This window comes from Cupressus sempervirens, chromosome 10, assembly GCF_028749045.1.
Source record: "Cupressus sempervirens isolate cs-2001-9-10 chromosome 10, ASM2874904v1, whole genome shotgun sequence".
NCBI lineage: Eukaryota > Viridiplantae > Streptophyta > Pinopsida > Cupressales > Cupressaceae > Cupressus > Cupressus sempervirens.
In genome coordinates, this window is record NC_143127.1 from 86,171,606 (window position 1) to 86,181,905 (window position 10,300).

Genomic DNA, 10,300 nt, shown 5'->3' on the forward strand with positions numbered 1-10,300 from the left:
TGAAATCATTATTTTGGACCGATCCATCTACAAATCTATACTCTACAAGGATCAAATGTCTCCAATCCTTTGATATATCTATCATCAAGCTCAAGTGGGGTCTTCATGACAAGGCATCTACAACTACATTCTATGTCCCCTTGAAATAGGTAATATCAAAGTCATATGTCTGTAATTTACTTACCCATTTCTGTTGCCTATCATTAAGATTTTACTGCCCTAGGAAATGTTTTAGGCTATTGTGGTTGATTTTTATGTTGATTTTGCTACCCATTAAATACTGCCTGAATTTGGCCAAAGCATGCATTATGACCAATATTTTCTTATCATAAATGCTGAAGCTCCTCTCAGGTCCCTTGAGCTTCCTACTCTAATAAGCAATTGGGTGCTTGTCTTGCATAAGCACTGCTCCAACACCTTTTCCAGATGCATCACAATGCAACTCAAAAGGTTTGTTAAAATATGGTAATGTTAGCACTGGACAAGAAGTCATCAACTCCTTGGATTTATCAAAACACTATTGTGCCTCAAGAGTCTATAAGAAAGCCCCCTTTCTCGTCAAGTCTGTCAAGGGTGCTGTATGCCCGAAATATCCACTAATAAACCTCCTGTAGACTACACAACCCAAAAAATCCTCTCAAATGTGCCAGGTTCACTGGAGTAGGCCACTTAATAATAGCACAAATCTTTTTAGGATCCACGTATACTCCTTGAGCATTGATAATGTGACCCAGATATAATAACTCTGATAATCCCAAATCACATTTGGACTCCTTTGTATACAAGGACTCCCTGCTTAGAATGCTTAATATAGTGTCTAAGTGCCGCATATGCTCATCCCATGTTCTACTATACACTAGGATGTCATCAAAGAAGACTAACACAAATTTCCTCAACTGAGGTTGAAAGACCCTAGTCATCATGGATTGAAAAATAGTTGGAGCATTAGTTAGCCCAAATGACATAACTACAAACTCAAAATGACCACAATGACACTTGAATGTTGTCTTCTCTATATCCCGCTCTCTGCCTTGGATTTGATGATAGCTTGATCTCAGATCAATTTTGGAGAAGAAACATGTTCAATGTAGCTCATTTAATAACTCATCAATCTATGGGACAGGGTACCTGTTTTTGATAGTCTTCCTATTCAGGGGCTTGTAATCTATGCACATCTTAAGAGTGTCATCTTTCTTCTTCACCAAAACCACAGAAGAAGCGAAAGGAGACTTACTTTGTCTAATGTGCCCCATAGCAAGTAGTTCCTTGATGGTTTTCTCGATCTCATCCTTCAGTTTCTTTGGATGCCTGTAGGGTGTGATCATAATGGGTTTAGCACCCTCCTCTAACTCAATAATATGCTCAATACCTTTATCTGGAGGTCTACATGGTGGCATGTCACTAAAAACCTTGTAGTACTTGATTCTTAGTTCTTGTATGTCTAGGTGATATTCTAATTTTTGCTGCCATTGTGATAGCAGTAAAGTGCAACAGGCTTCCCACTCATCCAAGTCATGTCTCAACAAGCTCTCCACGCATCTGCAAGACATCATCCTAAATCCATTTTCACGAATGACCTTAAGTATATGGGTCTTCCCTTATGACTGAAACTTCATCTCCATATCTCTCAAATTGAGAGTTAACTCTCCAATATTGTGTAGCCAAGTCATGCTAGGAACTAAATTTGTATCACCCATGTTTACAACATAAAAATCTGCTTTGAAATCAAAGTTGTTGATCTTTAGAGGTAGACTTGTAATCTTCCTGTCACATTTTAGGATGTAGCATTAGCTACCCTCACTCTCAAACCTTCAAACTGCTCTGTATGTATCCCACGCCTCTCAATCAACCTGAAATTAATAAAATTGTGAGTAGCACCTGTATCAAGCAAAGTGATAACTAGTTGACCAACCAATACCCCTCTCATCCTAAATGATCCTTCTTGTTGTACACTAGTGAGACATGCCTCCTTAAGTCTACCCTCATTCTTCTCATCACCTACAACAATTTTGTTCAACTTTTTATCATCTGTGCCTTCATTTTCTTCGATTGATTCCTCATTTTTAGATTGCTGGTTCGAATTTTCAGATTCAGAATCATAATCCTCATAATAAACCCACATAACCCTGTTCGCTTTCCCCTTTGGCCTCAAAGGATAGTCATGGTTCACATCACAGGGTCTTTTGCAATAAAATATGAGTTTTTTCTTCCTAAAAACATTCAATATCTCTCTATCCAAGGGAATAAATGATTTATCTTTATTTTCAGCCTTTTTTTCATTCGTCTCAGATTTTTTGAAGAATGGTTTTTTGTCTCTGCTAGATGATGCACCCTTTGATTGAAATTTATTTATTGGGGCTGCTTTGTTCCATACTTCTAGCCTTCTCAATCGCTTCTTGCAAATTGAATGGATCAAAGGCTTTTACCTTACCCTTTAGTGGTTAAGATAATCCCTCAATGAACAAGACAATCAATCTCCTATCTGAGATATTTAACACCATAATGGATAGCCTTTGGAAGTCACTAATTAAATACTCTAATTTGCCTGTCTGTCTCAATTGTGCCAACTCCTCGAAGTAGACTTTTGGATCTTATTAAACCTCTTTACCAACATGTCCACGAAGTCCTGATATGAAGTCACATGGTTATGCTGAACGGTAACAATCCCATGGTACAACCAATCATGTGTAACTCCCTCTAAATGTAACGTGACATATTTTATTGCGTCATAGGTCTCAGTGCTAAGAAGGTATCAAGTTTGTGAATCGAAGCTTGCATTATCATTCTGCTACTACCATTAAATGTAGTCAAGGAAAGCTTTCTTGTCGCATGCTTTAATTCATTATCCTTGCCATGAGGTCTCCTATCTTGTCTCACTGCCATGTAATGCTTTCTCCCCAGGTTCACAAACCACTTGAATGTCATCCTCCCTCACACCTATGGAGCTAATAAATCCCATTCGTCATTCACAACCATGAGGATATGTGCGACGTCTCCTCTCCTATTTCTTTGGTAGGTGCTATCTCAGGCTCATCTCTCATGAAGGTAGAATGAGTAGGCCTGTCTGCTATCCTGGAGTGCGTCCTATGATCAAACTACACTCCTGTTATCCCCTTGCTCCTCATTTGTCCGTCCTGTGGGTTCATGTGCTCAACCATGGTGGTGAGTTCCCGTAAAGCCCAATCCATCTGATCCTGTCTTGTAACCATTGCTCAGAAAAATTCCCTTGTTTTTTGATCCTCATTCCTATTGCCTCTAGGTAGGCTACCATTTTGCTTGGCACCCATGGCATCTGATTGCCTGTCAAATTCTTGTTACCTGTCAAACAAAGCTGGTTTGTGAGTGTAAAATCTATGAGAGCCAACCTCAGGCGTCTGCATGTGATTGCTAAACCCTCAGGATGACATGATTTCGCTTTGATACCAATGTAATATCCCTTGCAATTTTGATTTTAATTTTTTGATTTCTTAACCTGAGAATTTCGTCAAACACTTTGCACACAAGGAATACATCATTGATCTAAATCCAGTTTTGTCTAAATGCCAAACTTGAATTGATACATTTGTGAAACTCCAAACAACCAACAATAAAGATGCAAGTATTTTTGTATTTTTTTGAAATATATAGGCATTGACTACAAATGAGAAAATATGCATCTACAATAATAAGACATTACGACAAGACCTACGATTTTGGATGATATCCTAATCCCTTATAACAAATGTTGATGTAAAACTTTGATATAAATCGGATTACAATACCTCACAATTGATTTTTAAATTCTTACACGACCTAAGATATTCAAATCTATCCTCCATGCAATGCAAAATGAAATGGATAGGAACCTATAAATTGCTTAAGAAATTTGGATTTTATAGTGAGTCACTGTAGCAGCGACGACACTATAGAAAATAACTATAGCAACGATACTATAGTAGCATTATTGTGGCAATGATATTGAAGCAAGGTTACTATAGCAATATTCGATTTATTCCTTAAATCTTACTCCACAAATCTGACCCTAGGCCACACATTTGGCACAATGAAAAGACTGATTTGTCTTCTCCAATAGTTGTAACCCTTCAGAGGATATTTCACCACCTCAGTTATAAAAATCAATGGGATTGTTCATTCCCAATGACCAACGTAGCAACTGCAAAAACCCTTGGCTCCACTAGTTATTAGGTGAAGTAGATGACGATAGATTCAATGTCCAACAATGAGGCTTCCCTCTCTATTTATTCTTTTCCTCCAAGAGGTGGACCTCCTTCTAGAAGAAATAAAATAATATTTAATTCCTCCTAGAAGACTCTTTTAATTTATTTATTTAACTTTTGTCACTTTTAATTAAATTAATAAAATATAAAATCACTTTTTAATTTTAATTTATTTAATGACTTTATAAGAAATTAATTTAATCAATTTCTCTGTATTTCTCCACTCAGCCTTCAGAGAATGTAAAATTTAAGAACTCCATTGAGAGGCTAAAAAGATGAGGACATTACAAGACAAAGTAAATAAAATGCACAAAAGACACACAAAATTTATCCTGGGAAAACCCTTCCACTTGAAGGGAAAAACCCAACCACACTAGCAAAATATCTCTTTTACTGATAATAAAATGCTCATGTACAAGACTTTTGCTTGATTGCCAACAATAAACTGAGCAATCACATCAATACATTGAAAATGAGACTCTTCAAATTACACATGAAGATCTCTTCAAATTTCTAATACAAAACCTTTCATATTTTCAAATATTCAACACCTCATATTTCCATACGCATGCCTCTTCATGACATATGATACATCTTTTTACATAATATAATTCTTAAATATTCTCACAAATGTCTCTTTTAGCTGAAGATGACCATAACAGTCATAACAAACATATTTCTATTTTATAAAACTAGAGATAAAGATATTATAGCTTTAATCTTCAACAAAGAAGATACATATTTGATGATTGAGGATTAATAAAAGTAAAGATTGGATGCTTGTACAAGGCATGTGCTGTAAATAGTTTACTAATGTTCTAGTTTTTCTAAACAACATAATGTAGAATGGACTTGCATGCAACAATCATCAAATGCTCACACTATTTATTTAATTTGTCAAAGTTTCTTGACTTCATAATTTGTTCTGTTCATCACATCATCTTATTATGTTTACTATCGAACATTAAAGCTACTCAACATTTTTGAGTCAACATCATGTAATACGCACCTATTAAGGTAGGTCCCCATGCAACTGCTAAGCTTATTTTGTCTAGCAACTGCTGCTCCATATTTTTAGCAGTTATTTATGGAGAGGGTGGCTCTATGCTTATGAATTTTAGTTGTCTAATTTCTTAGCAGGTGTCCTAAAAATTATTTTAAAATAAAATCATTAACAAAAGTGTTTTGAAGAAAAATATGAAGACCAATAAAGGGAGGGAAAACAAATTGTGGAGCCACATATTATTTTCCCAATTACTAGTGGTTGCTTGTTCCCCAACCCCCCTTTTTTCAATGCTTATTTTCATATTTTAAGCGGTTGCTACTCCTCTAAAATAGGTGCAGATTCATTATATTTAATCCTTTTTTGATTACTCAAATTATGCATGAGAACACTTTGGTTCCTTAAAATTAAGTAGAAATTGGAGTTAAGTGGTCACATGGGGACATGGGGTTAGTCAAACAAAATTATCTTCTTTTTGATATGTACCATATTTCTAAGTCTATAGGCTTTATGTGGGATCTTTGCCGTCAGAAACAACTTTTTCTTGTCTGTTAATTTTCTTTTCCGGCTATAAAAAAGACTTCAGACATTTTCTTCCTATTTTTTTGTTAGAAAATATCAAATGACTTTGACATTAGAAATAACAAGTTAATCTTTGATTTTCTTTTGAACTTATCCAAATCCTTTTTTTTTTATTGATAAATGAAAAAGCCACCATTTTAGTTTATTTATTTTCAAATAGTTAAAAATTTCACCATTCAAAGTGCACACATTGGGGGAAAAAGAGTAGGGAAGGAAACCCCTAGTGCTGCTCAGAACAAAATGTTCTATATTTTGATCTATCTTAGATTGTCCTTTATAATTAGGGACTTTTAGAAGGTATACCTTCTCTTAAACTTGCCTTGGATTATTGAGGAGGACTTGGAAACGGCATATCTTTCTAGAAATTTTATAAAACATTTTGGATTTGATTCATCACTTTTGTACATCCACCTTTTAATAGGTGTCATAGTCCTTCCTTTTAGCCCAAACTTAACCTTTAAACATCTCAAAATTTTCCCTAAAAAAAGTAGTCAAAGTAACAAGAAATCATCATGCACTTGCCAAAGAGTTTGAATCCACCTTGTTTGGTACTATTAAAACGAAAAGATTAATGTTTTTCTAATTAAATTTGATAGAGCGGTGTTTGACGCAGAATCAAATGTTAATTTGTGTGAAAATTATTTCATGAGTGTAGTATGATATATACCTATTGTAAGAATTACATAAACTAAACATTGAATATCTCCCATATTAACTAATAAAATCAAACTTCTCAATGACATCAAACACTAACAAATTATTTTAGCAGTAAAATATAGAAAAACTTTAATCCTAGTAGAATTTATCAACCCCTATGTCTCAAAATTACCCATTTGAATAGAATAATATCTACGTTTAAAAAGACAAGCTTGTGGAAATGACTCACAACCATGCAAAGCTAGATGACCAAGAGTTCCCCCAGAGTCCTTAATCAAAGAGATAATTTAGATTATATCTAGCATCCCCATTGAAAAGATCTAATGGATAGCAACTATCAAGAAAGAAAGCATATCTATGTTAGGATTAGTAAATACAAGACAACTTTGTAATAGTCACAACATCATAAGTCTGTACCTTCCATGTATAACCAAGATATTTGAGAGGAGAGTTTGATCATAAATGAAGGATCTTAGTCATAGATGACAAAGATAACAAGAAATCCATTATTAATGTCAAAGAGAAGCCAACAAACATGTAGTTGCCCAAAAGAACATAAATGCCTCATAATCCAAGTATGCAACATATAATAATAAGAATGAGTAATATCTCAACTAATATATGGAGAGATCAACGATATCAACTAATATGTGGAGAGATCAATGATATCAACATAAGCTCAAAGTAGAACACACTAGAGATAATAGTATTAGTGGCCATGCCAAAAATAACTCTAGCCTACAACTATAAATACCAACAGCTGAGATACATTATATATGTGTGTGTGTGTGTGTACATATATATCTATGCGTACATGTGTGTGTGTGTGTGTGTGTGTGTATCTGTGTGAGTGTATTGTTGATATGTGGTGAGTGATTAGGAAAGTAATGTACACTTTTGATATGTGGTTGACTCTTGAAGTGTTTTAGTACAAAATTGTTGAACCCTTGGCATTTGGTCTTTGATTGTTGTCATTGATGTCAATAATGAAATTATAATGAGCATATGGTATGCTTAACATCATTTAATTATCTTATTTGATGTCCTTCAATATTGTTCAAAACATATTCAAGCTAAACACTCAAGTGTTATACAATTAACACTTAATGTTTTTGATTAAAGAAAATAGGTTTTGAAGGGTGCCTAAAACCTTTTACAGATCAAATAATTTTCAATGAAGTTCGAACAAAATAACAACAAACCTTAGTTGAAATAGGTCACCCGACAAAACAAGGTAACCAGGGTGGCCTCACAGATAAAAACTTTAGGGGAAAAGTCTAGTTCTGTACCCCAAGCCAACAGAGTAGGTACTTGGCATGAAACTCCCATAAGGAAAACTGGCCTACAACCATTCTCCAGTACGAAGGGGAGTTGAACTTGTGACCTCAAGGAAGTAAACCTCAAGGCACAAACCAACTCACCTACAAGTTTACACTGGTTAAAAAAATGATTATGGAAAAATAGTTTTGTTCTATGAGAAAGTTGATAGACTTTTTTATTAGTTAGACCTCAACTATCACATCTTTTTGCAAAAGTCTTGGAGATAGCCAAAATGGGTCTTTGTTAGTTTTTGCATAACAGATGTATGGAAAGAGAAAAAGTTTGTTTATCAAAAGTTGTTACCGAATTGTTATGATAGTTTTAGCAGTTTTGAGCGGTTTTGGTCTGATGGAAGTTTGGGGTATGTACATGCCTCCAAAATTTTGACTTTCTTGGTTTATAAGTAGAGGATACATTCCTCTAAAACATCCAACATGTGGTTTTGACAGAAGTTGCGGGATTTGTGTGGAATTCGTTGTAGAACAAACAATTTGCAGGCATATTTTTAATAACAAAGAAGATGGTAATGCTTTATGTTTCTATTTTCCTATTTGTGATTTAATTTTCATTGTATAAGTTTATCAAAGGTAGAAGAAAGGTTATATATTGATTCTTCATTCATTCATATCAATATTTGATCAGATTTTTTAACTGAAAAATAAAACGTATTTGGATATTGGATGTTTTGAGGAGAATAGAAGTATATTATGTATGATGTTTTCAACAAGAAGTTAAAACTAGTGATTCATGATCTATGTTGTAACAGAGATGATCCTCTGATTTTTTATCTCATTTGTTCATTTTGGAAGTTGGTGCTTCAGGTGTAAGGGATTGGTGTTCCTTGAAATTGGTGTTTCTAATATAGGGTGTTGGTGCTTCCCAGAGTTGTAACTCTAAAAGATTTGCCCAAGAGGCCAATAAAGTTTAAGATTCAAAGTGGTTTTTTACCTAAGGTTTTTCCACTTTAAAATATTTTGTCACTTTGTTATTCATTAACTATCTTTCTCATGTGTTAAATTTTATAACTTGTAATTGTTTCAAGTTTTTGAAAAGTATTTTAAACCACTGATTCACCCCCACCCCCCCAGTGGTGTTTGTATTCCAACAAGTGGCATCAGAGCAAGGTTCCCTACATCAAGTTTAACAACTTTGGGTAGATTTTGGTTGAGTGGAATACTTATCTTTTATGACTCAAGATAATTCTTCAAAGGTTCCTATTTTTGATGGATTAGATTATGCTTTTTGGGAAGTAATTATGCAAACATATTTTTTATATATTAATGTTGATGTTTGGGCTTCAGTTGTTAATGGTTATAAAGTTCCTAATACTTTACCTATAGATCCTAATGAAAAGAGGACGTATGAAATTGATATGAAAGCTAAATTTTCTATACTTAATAGTTTATCTAAAGATGTTTTTGTTAAGGTAATGCATTGCAGTTCTTCTAAAGAAGTATGAGACAAATTGAAAAAAACATATCATGGTAATGATAGAGTTAAAGAAGCCAACATACAACATTTGAAAGCAAAGATTTGAAGACCTTAAGATGGGAAATGATGAAAAGATAGAAGATTATCTCCTTAAGATAGATGAAATGGTGAAAAAATTGATGATATTGAAGTTGTAAAGAAATTTTTGAGATCTCTTCTTGATAAACTTGATTCTAAGATATGTTCTATAGAAGAAACTAGAGATATTAACAAATATGCAATGGAAGATATTCATGGAGCACTTGTAGCTTAGGACATGAGAAAGTTTGGCAAGCAAGAATACAAAAGCAAATAAGCAACATTCAAGGTGGAAAAGAAAGTGAAGCAAGTCTCTTCAAAATCAGAGGATCTTGATGTTCTTGAAGCACATTTATCAAGGAAATTAAAGAAAGGAGTAGGTAAATACAAAGGTAAACTTCCTTTCAAATGCTTTAATTGTGGTAAAATATGACACTTTGCATCTAAATGTCCTTATAATAGTATGATGAAGTAGATTATGAGAAAGAAAAATCAAGTGAAAAGAAATTCTATAACAAAAAGTTCTTTAAGAAGACGAAGAGTTTGATTGCCAATGTATCAGATAGTGAATCTAGTAGTTTTGAATGTGATGAAAATGAAGTTCTATTCATGGCTATAGAAACTACTTGTCAAGAATCAGATAGTGATGATGATGTTGAATTTGTTGAGTTTGATTTAAAATGTGAATTTCTTTAGGCTCCTCTATCACTCTCGCTGCTCATCCCTGCCGTCCCAGTTCTTGTCCTCGGAATTAGTGGTTTGATGATGAGTGCAAAGCCTTCCACTGCCTATTCCGTTCCACACACACTACTCTAGATCCTTCCTTTCCCCTGGTCAGGCTCTCTTACCGTAGCTTTCTTCGTTGGGAGAAGTGTCTCTTCTACCTTGAACAATATAGGTCTCTTAGCTCCTCGCTTTGAGTCTCCCTGAAATGCTTTTGGCCCATGCTCTTTCCTCACCCTCTTGCTCTTCTTGCGAACCTTGACTTTGGCTCCCTCCTTTCACACGTCAT

General features: G+C 34.4%; 1 long non-coding RNA gene across 1 annotated transcript; it reads left to right on the forward strand.

Annotated features, from left to right (window-relative positions):
- Positions 1-8,222: 8,222 nt before the first annotated feature.
- On the forward strand, positions 8,223-9,054 carry LOC149532701 (uncharacterized). The gene is made up of 2 exons (XR_016356670.1): positions 8,223-8,302; positions 8,601-9,054. It is a non-coding gene; the product is annotated as an uncharacterized LOC149532701 (long non-coding RNA).
- Positions 9,055-10,300: the final 1,246 nt, after the last annotated feature.